Source organism: Rutidosis leptorrhynchoides, chromosome 6 (assembly GCF_046630445.1).
Source record: "Rutidosis leptorrhynchoides isolate AG116_Rl617_1_P2 chromosome 6, CSIRO_AGI_Rlap_v1, whole genome shotgun sequence".
In the NCBI taxonomy this organism is placed as follows: Eukaryota; Viridiplantae; Streptophyta; class Magnoliopsida; order Asterales; family Asteraceae; genus Rutidosis; species Rutidosis leptorrhynchoides.
In genome coordinates this window covers 254548529-254561735 of record NC_092338.1, presented here as the reverse complement: position 1 = coordinate 254561735, position 13207 = coordinate 254548529, and positions in this window count along the sequence as shown.

Genomic DNA, 13207 nt, shown 5'->3' with positions numbered 1-13207 from the left:
GAACCAGGTCTGCATTAGTGTGTCTAACTGATAAGTCGATAGGATGCATTAGTGAGTCTGGACTTCGACCGTGTCTGCATGTCAAAAGTTTTGCTTATCATTTTGTGTCAAAAATTAACTACTTATCATCCTCAGGAAATTACCTGCTTATCATTTTTAGTCTAAGACACGTCTTGCTGCATTGATTGCATGAATAGTGTATAGACAAAAATTCATATCTTAGCATATCTGCTAAATCATATCTTATCGTATCTGTTACTTTAAACTTTGCCTGACATATCCCGCAAAGTCCTCCGTAATCTACGAAATCTTTTGATCTATATATATATATATATATATTCTATGTAATTAGAATACCATCCGTTAGCCAAAATCATTTCATATCAAAAAAAAAAAAAAATCCTTTATCCAATCGTACGAAATGGAATTCGTCATCAGTTCAAGTCACTCAGATTCCGAAATGGAATCCCATTCAAGCTCCGAAAGCAGTGTGACCGGAATAGATCAACCAATCAGTCATCACCTATTCTGGATGAATTGGGGATGGGTTCGTAGCCTCCTCAATCATTGGAGACAAGAAGAAGGTGATCCCTTCCATCCACCACATTGCCCTCTTGACGAAGAACCTGAAGCACTTACCGGTGAACCTGTCCGAAACACCATGTTCTCGCTCATTTCTAGAGTATCTCGTCACGATTATATATTACATCAAAGTTTAGATTTTATTTATCCGCTCGTCCGAACCGACAATCACCCCGGTGTAATAGAAGAAGTCAACGAGCTTCGCGCTCGGGTAGTGGCTTTGGAGAATATGGTGCAGAGATTACAAACACCAGCAGCAGCATCAGCAGCATAACCAGTACCACCATCATCAACGCCAACAGTACCATTACCACCTCCAACCACAACCGCGTCGTAAACCTCAACTTCACAATCTGTCCCACGAGCATCAACGTCATATGCACCATAGATACCAAGGAGTACCAACAACAATAACTGGTGAAGTATTAATTCATAACTTCATTGGAGAAACATTCTGCGACGATTATGTAATCTCTAAAGTCTTAAAGATTATCTAATCTAGCCCTAACCATAAATCAGTTAAGCGAACCAAAAATGATAGAAGGAAGAGTAGAAACCCTGACAAAAATGGTGTGTGATTAACAAGCTAAACTTACTTTACCAACAGCATCAGCAGTACCGTCAGAGTTACCAACATCGTCAGTACAGTCAACATCCGAATCAACAACACCGATAACATCACAAACTCCGTCAGTTCAAGAATCACTGTGGACATCATTACGAATCAATAACGTGTATATTATATCAACGAGTTATGAAGAATTAACTCATTCCCTATCAAGAAATTATATGTATTATATATATATATATATATATATATATATATATATATATATATATATATATATATATATATATATATATATATATATATATATATATATATATATATATATATATATATATATATATATATATATATTAAAATAAATCTTTCCGTGCTAAACTATTGTGTGTGAATCTTAACTACTCGGTTAATTCATATTACAAATATGCAATAATGTACGTCCTTCGGCCGCAACTTAACCAGCGTTAACTACAATCTCTGTCGCAATTCAACAAATTCCAATTCATAATAAATCAAGTATATATTTGAATTTACACTTTCATCATCGATGTACCCGAAACTTTTCAGATAACATCATTCGTACTTTGCGAAATTCACAAGAATTCCACGAACCGAACATCATACATCAACAAATAACGAAGTATTGATTCATAATTTCAATGTCATTAAAGAAATACTGCGTAAAAGTTATGTATTTTTTAAAGCCTTTAGGGATTATTAAATTCTAGTTTCAACCGTAAATCAAATGTGTTTAATTTAACATTAACTCATTAAATCTATGTTACATCTGAAGAAAATATACATATATATATATATATATATATATTTTCATAAAGACTGTAATAAAATTCTTTTGTACAAAATATTAATTGTGAATTTTTTTTTTTAACGGGTAGGTAATACCCGAGAGATATATAAATTCACAAATAATATATTACATTCTTCGAATCTGATTCAGCAAATTATCCATTATACTCCCTACTTTCACAACAATATACATTCTTTTATAGAAATCAAAACAACCATACTCATTCAAAATTTAATTACATATTCTGATTTTGAAATCTCAAAATTCAACTCGAGATATGACCAAAATCATCACTCTTAGATCCTTACATCTTTCACAAGCTATATTTTGACTTCAAAACTGTGTTAGAACATCAAATGTATGTTAACGATTACAATCTGTATTCAAACCCTTCGAAAATTTCTGAAGACACTTCGAATGATGAGCAATCGAGATGATGATCCAACCACATGTTACCCACAGTTATGTACCCGAAAAACTCTTGAAACCAAAGTAAAAGTTTAAACAACGTATCCGCGTCAGATTCTTTGGCATTTATTAGCAAAAATAACTTTGCGACTCCTATTCAAAGTAGCCAGTTTTGTCACAGCTCCAGCAAGTCAACTTCGACTTTTCAGTCAGACTAACCTTATTATAACCTTAAGATATACACCATCGTTACCAGGGAACCTTTTACATTCCACCACATTATTAGCAGATGTACCAACAACTTCATTACCCTTTGACTTTAGCCTCTCCAAAAAGTCATTATAATTATTTATTGAAACCCCATCATTTACTCATTCACATCTTGTAATGAGAATTGCCATACGAATCATTGGGAATTAGCAATCAGTATTTTGAAATCTCGCAGCATGTCTACGCCAACAGTTATATGTGTATATATAACGTCTATCTTCTGGACTTAATTTGAATGTGAAGTGTCTGAAAAACACTCCGAACTAAGAATTGGTTCTCCGAAAATGGAAAAATGCTGATGAAGCAACAAAAACTAAAAACGACTTTAAACGGTAAAATCTGAATGATAATGATGAAGTGTGCTGGCAAAGCGCAGAAAAAGAGAAGTTTTGGAACTGGAAAACGGATTGAGCAAAGTAGGAAGGAGGCTTTGGACAAATTACAAAGACTAAACCTGACTTCAAAGGATCCAAATGATTCAGTACCTGCTGAAGTCATTAACGAATACCTTACTCCTGACTCTAAACCCCTGCGGACAATATTCTTCATCATCCTCTGATATTAGAAATTCTAAAATATCATCATATTTTTCATTATAAATATCCTCCATATTTCTGAAGATATTTTCTTAATTTTTCTTATTTGAAATCATTTACCTCTTCGCACTATCTGTATTACATCATAAAAGAAACTATTTTAGTTTCTAAATTCTGAAACATTCAAGTTTAAAATAGGAATATTTTGAAGTAGTGTTGGGAACTGAAGCATGAATTAGTATAATATAATGACACTTGATCAACGTGATTATATTATAGTAAGTCATGCTGAGTTTCTAAATGGAACGTGATGATTCACAGATCATAATATCATCATGTGCCATGTTATACGACTCTTGTATTCTATTTAACCTCTAAAATATCAAGAAAATATTTCTTGATGATTCGGCCTTTTCCAAGGTATTCTAGTAATTTGACAAGTCAAGATCGTGCCATCACAATTTCCTTCCTAGAACATTAACAATGTTCATTCTAAAATTCATATCTGTGAATTCTGGACCATTACAAGCGGTGCTTAATCGCAAGAAGAAGAAACAAAAGGACAAAACTCCGAAATAAAAATTGGGGTATAAATTGCAGCAAATAAAAGAGAGCATTAACTGTTAATGATAATGATTATAGAAGACAGAAGCAGAGATTTTGAAATATAAGGGAATATATAAAGCCCAACGATAAACCAGAAATTATAAACCATATATATCGATGCATATAGCAATATAAAGACACGGGAGAACTAGAAACACTATAAACCCAAGAGTATAGTAGAAGTAAATAGATTCTTCTGGCGGTAGATGAAAAAGAAGAATGACCGATATGAAAGTTAGAAGTATATCGAGAATCAGAACTGGATGGAGCATATTGATGAATACTTTAAAATATGAGTTGAGGGGGAAAGAATAGAAGGTGATGAAACATGACTAGGAACTTAGAAATCAACAGATTTAACTCACACAATGGCGGAATAAGTAAATCAAACCCTCTAGTGAATAGGTTAATTTTTTTTTTATTAATTTAGTCAAACCACAACTAAATCAAGTGTGATTAGATCAACACCTAGAGCTATTATTCACCACCTGGGTGATTTGGACTGAGAGAAAATTGGAGGAGCTCACTAGATCTGAGTGTGTGTAACAAATGAGAGGCTTAACCTAAAATGAAGAACATAAGACTTTATATACCCCTGATGTTGACTCACCCATACGATTCATTCATCACACGTACGAGTTGGCTTCATCAGCCGTACGGGTGATCACTCACTCGTGTCTTCTCATTTAGGTTGTAATTGTGACTTAGCTCAGCATCAACCGTGCGTATGAGCCTGTCAGCCGTACTAGTGAGGCTTCACTCGTACGTCTAACTAAGTCTAACATAGTCAAACATCTAAATCTCGTTCCTGCAGTTCCTGTAACCACATACAAACACGTATAGGATAATAACGAGCAATCATGGTGGCCTGTAAACTATTGTACCTGCAATGGACGTGGGTAGATGTCTAGGGACTTGCATAAAATGCATCAACAGAAGGTGTGAGTTGTAAGGAAATGAAGGAGGTGAATTTATAAGAAAATCTCCGACAGAATAATTAAAATGGACGATCGCATTTAAAGCGGATCCTAATTCCCTTGATTACCGGAGAGTCAAATCTTATTAAGAAGATTTTCTTCAAATCCCTTGAAATCTGGGAATCAATCATATCTACGTCAAATGATAAGATGAATCTACACTTATTCATTTCACTCTTCTATGTTAGCTTCATTCGTACTCTTCATATAAATGGATTGTTTATCCAAATTATTCGCTGATGATAAAACTCTAATATTTAGCCCGTATGCATCATGAAAATATACTTATTATCATTCACGACCTTTCCACTCAAATTTCGGGACGAAATTTCTTTAACGGGTAGGTACTGTGACAACCCGGAAATTTCCAACCAAATTTAAACTTTAATCTTTATATGTTTCCGACACGATAAGCAATATTTGTTAAGTTAAATTTCAAGAATTTTAAACTATGTTCATACATTCATTCAACCTCGACCAAGTTCCAACGATTCACGAACCATTAAACGAATATGATTATATATGTATATGTGTATATATATTATAACTTGAAACGTAAACAAAATATTAGACTAAATACTTTATATGATTGTATCTGTTTCAAAATGTTTATCAATGGAATTAGAAGATAAGATCAAATGATTGAATTATCAGATATATTGAATTATGATTACAAGTCTCTGTTGAAAGGCTCACGTTGATTTGAGAAATCTTTCAATTTTAACATTATTCGAAAAATGGTAAAGTGATTTATAAATAAGAATAAATTGTCAATCATTGAGAACTAGACAAAAGATAGTGGAAGATTGAATCTCATAAAGACTCGATTGATCTATTTAGTTTCAAACGTACAAAAACGTTTTCAGTTTAAAAAGAACTTTATTATTAAAACGTATATAACTTTTATAAATATCTAGAACCACTTTTGACAACTCATTACTTAACTAGTATGATAAAGATAACGATATTTATATTTTATTTTATATATATAACGATTTAAATTAATATTATATATATTTATACGCGTATTATACGTACATAGTTTTATACTTTTACTATACTTAAACTTTACCTTTACTTTATTTTTACTTTACTTTAACTTTAATAATTCACTTTAATAATTCATACTTTAATAATTCACTTTAATAATTCATACTTTAATAATTCACTTTAATAATTCATACTTTAATAATTCACTTTAATAATTCATACTTTAATAATTTACTTTAATAATTCATACTTTAATAATTCACTTTAATAATTCAAAAATCTATTATAAATAGAATTCAATAGGTTTCATTATTTCATAGAAACTTAAAAATATTTTTCTCTAAACTCTCTCAATCGATTTACATATATATATTTACTCCGTATTATTTCAAGATATTATTAGTATACATAAAATATTACGACGGAGTGCTGTCTGAGTGATTTCGAAATTGTTTTTCGAGTGGGATAGGATTAAGGAAATTATGGGTTATAGCTATGGAGGTGATTGAGTATGGTTCATGGGTATGCTCGTGAGGTCAATATAGTGTTTATCATTTTCGTTGCGTCTACTTACCTTTCCTGCAATATTGAATCTCAATATTGATACGTGAGTACTCATAATTTAACTTTTACATACTAATAGTGTATCCCTGACTAGTGCTCGAGTATTTAGGATTATGCATGCTTGTACTTTTGATATTACCCTTAGACAGGTTAGGTTGAATGTTGAATTAGTTACACTTGCGGTTGAGATAATGTATAAGATATGCATGTCCTTGGAAAGCTAGCGAAAAATTAAGAACTTTTCCTTTAGATATCGAATGGTTTCGATGAACGGATTAGAAGTTATAATCAATTGAAATTTCAATATTTTTATTAAAAATGATTATTATTATCATCGTTTTTATCGTCGTTCTAGTTTTATCTTATTATTATCATTATTATTATCTTTATCAATAAAAAGGATTTATCATTAAAAATTGTTATTTTTTTTATTATTACTATCGTTATTATCGTTAAAGTTATAATTAGTATTATTATTATTATCCAATTATTATTATTATTATTATTGGTATTATTATTATTATTATTATTATTATTATTATTATTATTATCATTATTATTATATATATCATTATTTAAAAATGGTTATTGTTATTGTTATTATTATTACTATATTATCATTAAGATAATTATTAGTATTATCGTTAATAATGTTATAGTAACTATCATTATTAATATTAGTGTAATTAAAACAAATATTTGTAACACCTAATTATTTTGATTACTATTATTATCATTATTATGAACACGATATAAAAGACGATTAAAAGCTATTAAACGAAACGATTAGGAAATAATGGGTAAGAGTATCATGATGAAATTAAAATGTTATAAGATATTGATTTAGATAAAATTATCGTTCTTATTATTTTTATCATTACTATTATTATTAAAAGTATCGTTAGTATTAAAACTATCATTTTAATAAAAATTATCATTTTAATAGAAATGTCATTGTTACTATAAAATATCATTATTATTATTATTTTAAATAGAATTATTATTTTAAAGATAATATTAAAAATTATCGTAAATATTAAAGTTATCATAATTAGAATTATCGTTTTATCTAATGTCATCTTAGTAATTATAAATATTGATATTTTTATAATAATAATTATTATTACAAAATAATACAACTTTTACTTACTATCATTATAGATATTATTTTATCAAATAAATATGTGATACAAACATATTTTACTACGTGTAATAACTTACTTTAATAATACCTATCATATTATCTTTATGATATTAAATGAACCCTATAAATTTTATTACTTAATATATATATAAGTATATTTTATTATATAAATTTAATATAAAATTTTATTTATTAATAAATAAATTATATTATTTACTCTAATAAATCTTTTAAAAATATTTAAAAATATAAAACAACGATATTTAAACTATATATTAATCATGTATAGATTTTTGGAAATTATTTTGAGTCAAATTTACTTTTGTTGACTTTTGCATATTAGTCTCGAGCATTAGGATTGTGGTACACTATGACTTGACCTAATTTGTTAGACAAATATTGACCAACACATAAATATATATATAATTAATTTAGGTTCGTGAATCCGAGGCCAACCTTGTACTTGTTCAATGACGTTATATGTATTTTTACTACGAAATACAGTATGGTGAGTTTCATTTGCCTTTTTACCCTTTATATTTTTGGGACTGAGAATACATGCGCTTTTATAAATGTTTGACGAAATAGACACAAGTAATTGAAACTACATTCTATAGTTGAATTATCGAAATCGAATATGCCCCTTTTTTATTAAAGTCTGGTAATCTAAGAATTAGGGAACTGACACCCTAATTGACGCGAATCCTAAAGATAGATCTATTGGGCCTAACAAACCCCATCCAAAGTACCGGATGCTTTAGTACTTCGAAATTTATATCATGTCCGAAGGAGGATCCCGGAATGATAGGGGATATTCTTATATGTATCTAGTTAATGTCGGTTACCAGGTGTTCACCATATGAATGATTATTTTTGTCTCTATGCATGGGATGTATATTTATGAGAACTGGAAATGAAATTCTTGTGGTCTATTAAAATGATGAAAATAAATGATTATGATAAACTAATGAACTCACCAACCTTTTGGTTGACACTTTAAAGCATGTTTATTCTCAGGTGTTAAAGAAATCTTCCGCTGTGCATTTGCTCATTTTAAAGATATTACTTGGAGTCTTTCATAGCATATTTCGAAGAACGTTGCATTCGAGTCATTGAGTTCATCAAAGATTATTATTAAATCAATTTATAGTTGGATAGTGGATATTATGAAATGGTATGCATGCGTGTCAATTTTCGATGTAAAGAAAGATTGTCTTTTAAAAACGAATGCAATGTTTGTAAAATGTATCATATAGAGGTCAAATACCTCGCAATGTAATCAACTATTGTGAATCGTTTATAATGTATATGAACGGGTCCTTTCACCACATACTCTAACCACTACACCTAATGAAGTGACACCAACATCAGGAGGAGTATCAAGTAGGCTACAACATCACACAAGGAGCATTGAGGAGTTGTACGAGGTAACACAGCCTATGGAGGATCTATCATTGTTCTGCCTTCTTGCCGATTGTGAGCCAATAAGCTATGAAGACGCAACAAAAAGTCAAAAGTGGAAATGTGCTATGGACGAAGAGATTCAAGCAATCGAGAAGAATAATACGTGGGATCTTGCCACACTACCAAAGGGACATAAGGCTATTGGTGTAAAATGGGTGTACAAGGCCAAGAAGAATTCCAAAGGTGAAGTTGAAAGATATAAGGCAAGGTTGGTGGCGAAGGGATATAGTCAACGAGCCGGCATAGACTATGACGAGGTATTTGCTCCCGTCGCTCGTCTAGAAACTATAAGATTGATAATCTCACTTGCGGCTCAACATAATTGGAAGATTTATCAAATGGATGTCAAATCCGCGTTCCTTAATGGCCACTTAGAAGAAGAAGTCTATATAGAACAACCTTTGGGATACATCGTCAAAGGCCAAGAGAATAAGGTGCTAAAATTGAAAAAGGCCTTATACGGGTTGAAGCAAGCGCCTCGGGCATGGAATAGCAGGATAGACAAGTATTTCCAGCAGAATGACTTTACGAAATGCCCCCATGAGCATGCCCTCTACACCAAAGTTAGCAATGATGGAGATGTTATGATTGTGTGCCTATACGTGGATGACTTGATATTCACCGGTAGTAATTCCAAAATGTTTGAGGAGTTCAAGAAAGCAATGGTTCGGGAGTTCGAGATGACCGACATTGGACTTATGGCTTACTATCTTGGGATCGAGGTAAAACAAAAGAAAGAAGGAATATTCATATCCCAAGAAGGTTATGCGAATGAGGTGCTCAAGAAGTTTAAGATGACTGACTGCAAGTCAATGAATACACCGGTGGATTGCAATCTCAAATTGTCAAAAGATGATGAAGGATACTTGGTGGACCCAACACAATACAAGAGTTTGGTTGGAAGTCTGAGGTACCTAACCTGCACGAGGCCAGATATTCTCTACGGAGTTGGACTAGTAAGTCGATACATGGAAGCACCTACAATAAATCACTTGAAGGCGGCCAAGAGGATACTTCGCTACATCAAAGGTACGATTGACTATGGCCTGTTTTATTCGCCTTCTGAGCACTTCAAGCTAGTTGGATACAGTGATAGTGATTGGGCTGGAGACATAGATGATCGTAAGAGTACGAGTGGTTTCGTGTTCTATATGGGAGATACGTCGTTCACATGGAGCTCGAAGAAGCAACCCATTGTGACTCTGTCAACGTGTGAAGCCGAGTTTGTAGCAGCAACATCGTGCACCTGTCATGCAATATGGCTCAGGAAGTTACTAAATGAGCTTAAGTTTTTTTCAAAAGGAAGCTACGGAGATATATGTAGATAACAAGTCTGCGATTGCTCTAGCAAAGAATCCAGTCTTCCATGATCGAAGCAAGCACATCGATACGAAATACCATTTCATCAGGGAGTGTGTTACAAATAAAGAGGTGCAGATAAAGTACACGAAGCCATTCGACCAAGTTGCTGATATTTTCACAAAGCCTCTAAAACACGAGACTTTTCAGAGATTACGGAATATGCTCGGAGTGACGAAATCAAGTTTAAGGGGGGCTGTTGGAAAATAAACTTGATTTTGGGCTATTTGTTTTGGATTTGGGCTTGCAAGTATACAAATATTTTGGATCAAAATTATAGCCCATTATGTAGAAACTTCTTGTAATATGTAGTAGTGAAAGTGTGTAGAATGTATGTAGAATAATCTTGTAAAATATCTAAGTCTAGAATTATCATGAGAATACTTAGAAAATATCTAGATATTAGATGATGAAGTATTCTAGACTAGTCCATGGTGTAGTATAAATAGATGGATTCACCTCTCATTTGTAATCAAGCAACAAAGCAATTCAATAAGTAATAAAAGAAGAATTTTCAAGATCAATCAAACTTCTAAATTATCAATCCTCTCTTCCACAAATAATATACACATAACCTCCTATTTCTAACAACGTATACATATGTGTCTTTATTATCAAGTTGCATCAAATATGCCTTTTATTTAGAATACACAATATTCACATGTAAGTATTGTAATAGTGATCGTCTTTTATTTTACTGAACTAGAAGTGCAACGACATACTAAAATTCATATTAGTATTTTGTAGCTGTTGGTGACCAACAAAAAGAGGAGAAATTAATTGTACCAGACACTGGTCACTCTAGGAAAAGAATTGAAGTATATACCCGAGTAACCAAGTAAGTTCTTCATATTAGTATTTTTATATCTACTTGGGTCATTTAGTTGAAAATAATAATAATAAAGTAAAGGTCAACATTATATGGGACGATTTTTACCGATTGTCAATACATGTCAACTATTGATTCAAAAGGATAAGTTCCAAAAGTTGTATAAATTTTTAATCATAAAAAGATAGGAGTTTTTCAATTTGTGGTTTAATCTGAAACCATTTATTACACTAATGAATTATCTTAAATTGTCGGGTCATAATATGAGATAAATAGTCAGGGTATTTGCAAAATGACATAAATAGTCACTAACATTGCACAAAGTACTTGCAATTACATATATGTCACAAATGATAGCTTGCATCATCTTATGTAACAAACTATTGGTAACCTCTTTTAACTTTGTTTTCAGGCTTCCTTTAATTTAATGCACCTATAGGAGATGAGCTATTACTTAAAGCATAAGCAGTATGGGCAAAAGTCAATTGTGGATCAATGGTCAAAGCATCAAAAGATACTGGACCGCTTATGTAACTGGTGATTGTAATGGGTGTATTATTCCAAATGTATCGTCCCCTTCAATAGTATTTACGATGACAGTGGTAGGACTTCATATATTTAGAGCTCAATGAAGAAAAGTGGATTAAATGTAACACTTAAATAACTAAAATATAATATAGATTCTTAGTGTAACTTAACTCTATAACCAATACTTATGAGTTACGAATCTATGATGTTAAATTTTCAGCCGTATAACATTTTGCCAACCGTATTGTATAAAGAATAAACATCAATAAATCAAAGCCGCGTAGCGCGCACCCATCAATCTTGTTATTATCATTACTACAATAAAAATTAGTTATATAGAAATATACTTAACTAAACTATATTAACATTTTTATTTATTTAAAGAATATAAAATAAAAATATTTAACTAAGTTATTAATGAAACCCATAACTTATTAAAATAACAAGTATATCACTAATAATATATAAATTCGTTCGATTACAATTATATGTGTTAATATATATATATAAATGATATAGGTTCGTGAATCCGAGGCCAACTCTGCATTGTTCAGTGTCGTCGTATGCATATTTTTACTACAAAATATCGTATTGTGAGTTTCATTTGCTTCCTTTTTAAATGCTTTTGCAATATATATTTTTGGGACTGAGAATACATGCGCTGCTTTTATAAATGTTTGACGAAATTGTAGTGACCCGAACTTTTCCATGTTTATATATATTAAATGAAATTGATATTTACATGATTAAATGTTTTAAACATGTTAAGCAATCAAACTTGTTAAGACTTGATTATTTGAAATGAGTTTCATGTAGACAATTGACCACCCAAGTTGACCGGCGATTCACGAACGTTAAAACTTGTAAAAACTATATGATATATATATATATATATATATATATATATATATATATATATATATATATATATATATATATAGTTAAAATGATATTACGATAAGTAAGTATATCACTAGGTATATTAACAATGAGTTATATACATAAAAATATGACTACTAAGTTAAGAAACTCGAAATGATATATATAACGATTATCGTTATAACAACGTCTTACTAAATACATATGTATCATATTAAGATATTGTTACACTATATTTAACATGATAAAATGATAATTATATATATCATTAAGTATATTAACAATGAACTACATATGTAAAACAAGACTACTAACTTAAGAATTTCGAAACAATATATATACGTAACGATTATCGTTGTAATAGTATTTTAACATATATATATATATATATATATATATATATATATATATATATATATATATATGATGTTAAGATATATTCATACACCATGTTATCATGTTAACATAACAATTTAACATCTCATTTAAGTATAATAACAATGAATTAATTACATTTAACAAGATCGTTAACTTAAAGGTTTCAAAACAACACTTACTTGTAACGACTAACGATGACTTAACGACTCAGTTAAAATGTATATACATGTAGTGTATTTAGATGTATTAGTACACTTTTGAAAGACTTCAAGACACATATCAAAGTACTTCTACTTAATAAAAATGCTTACAATTAC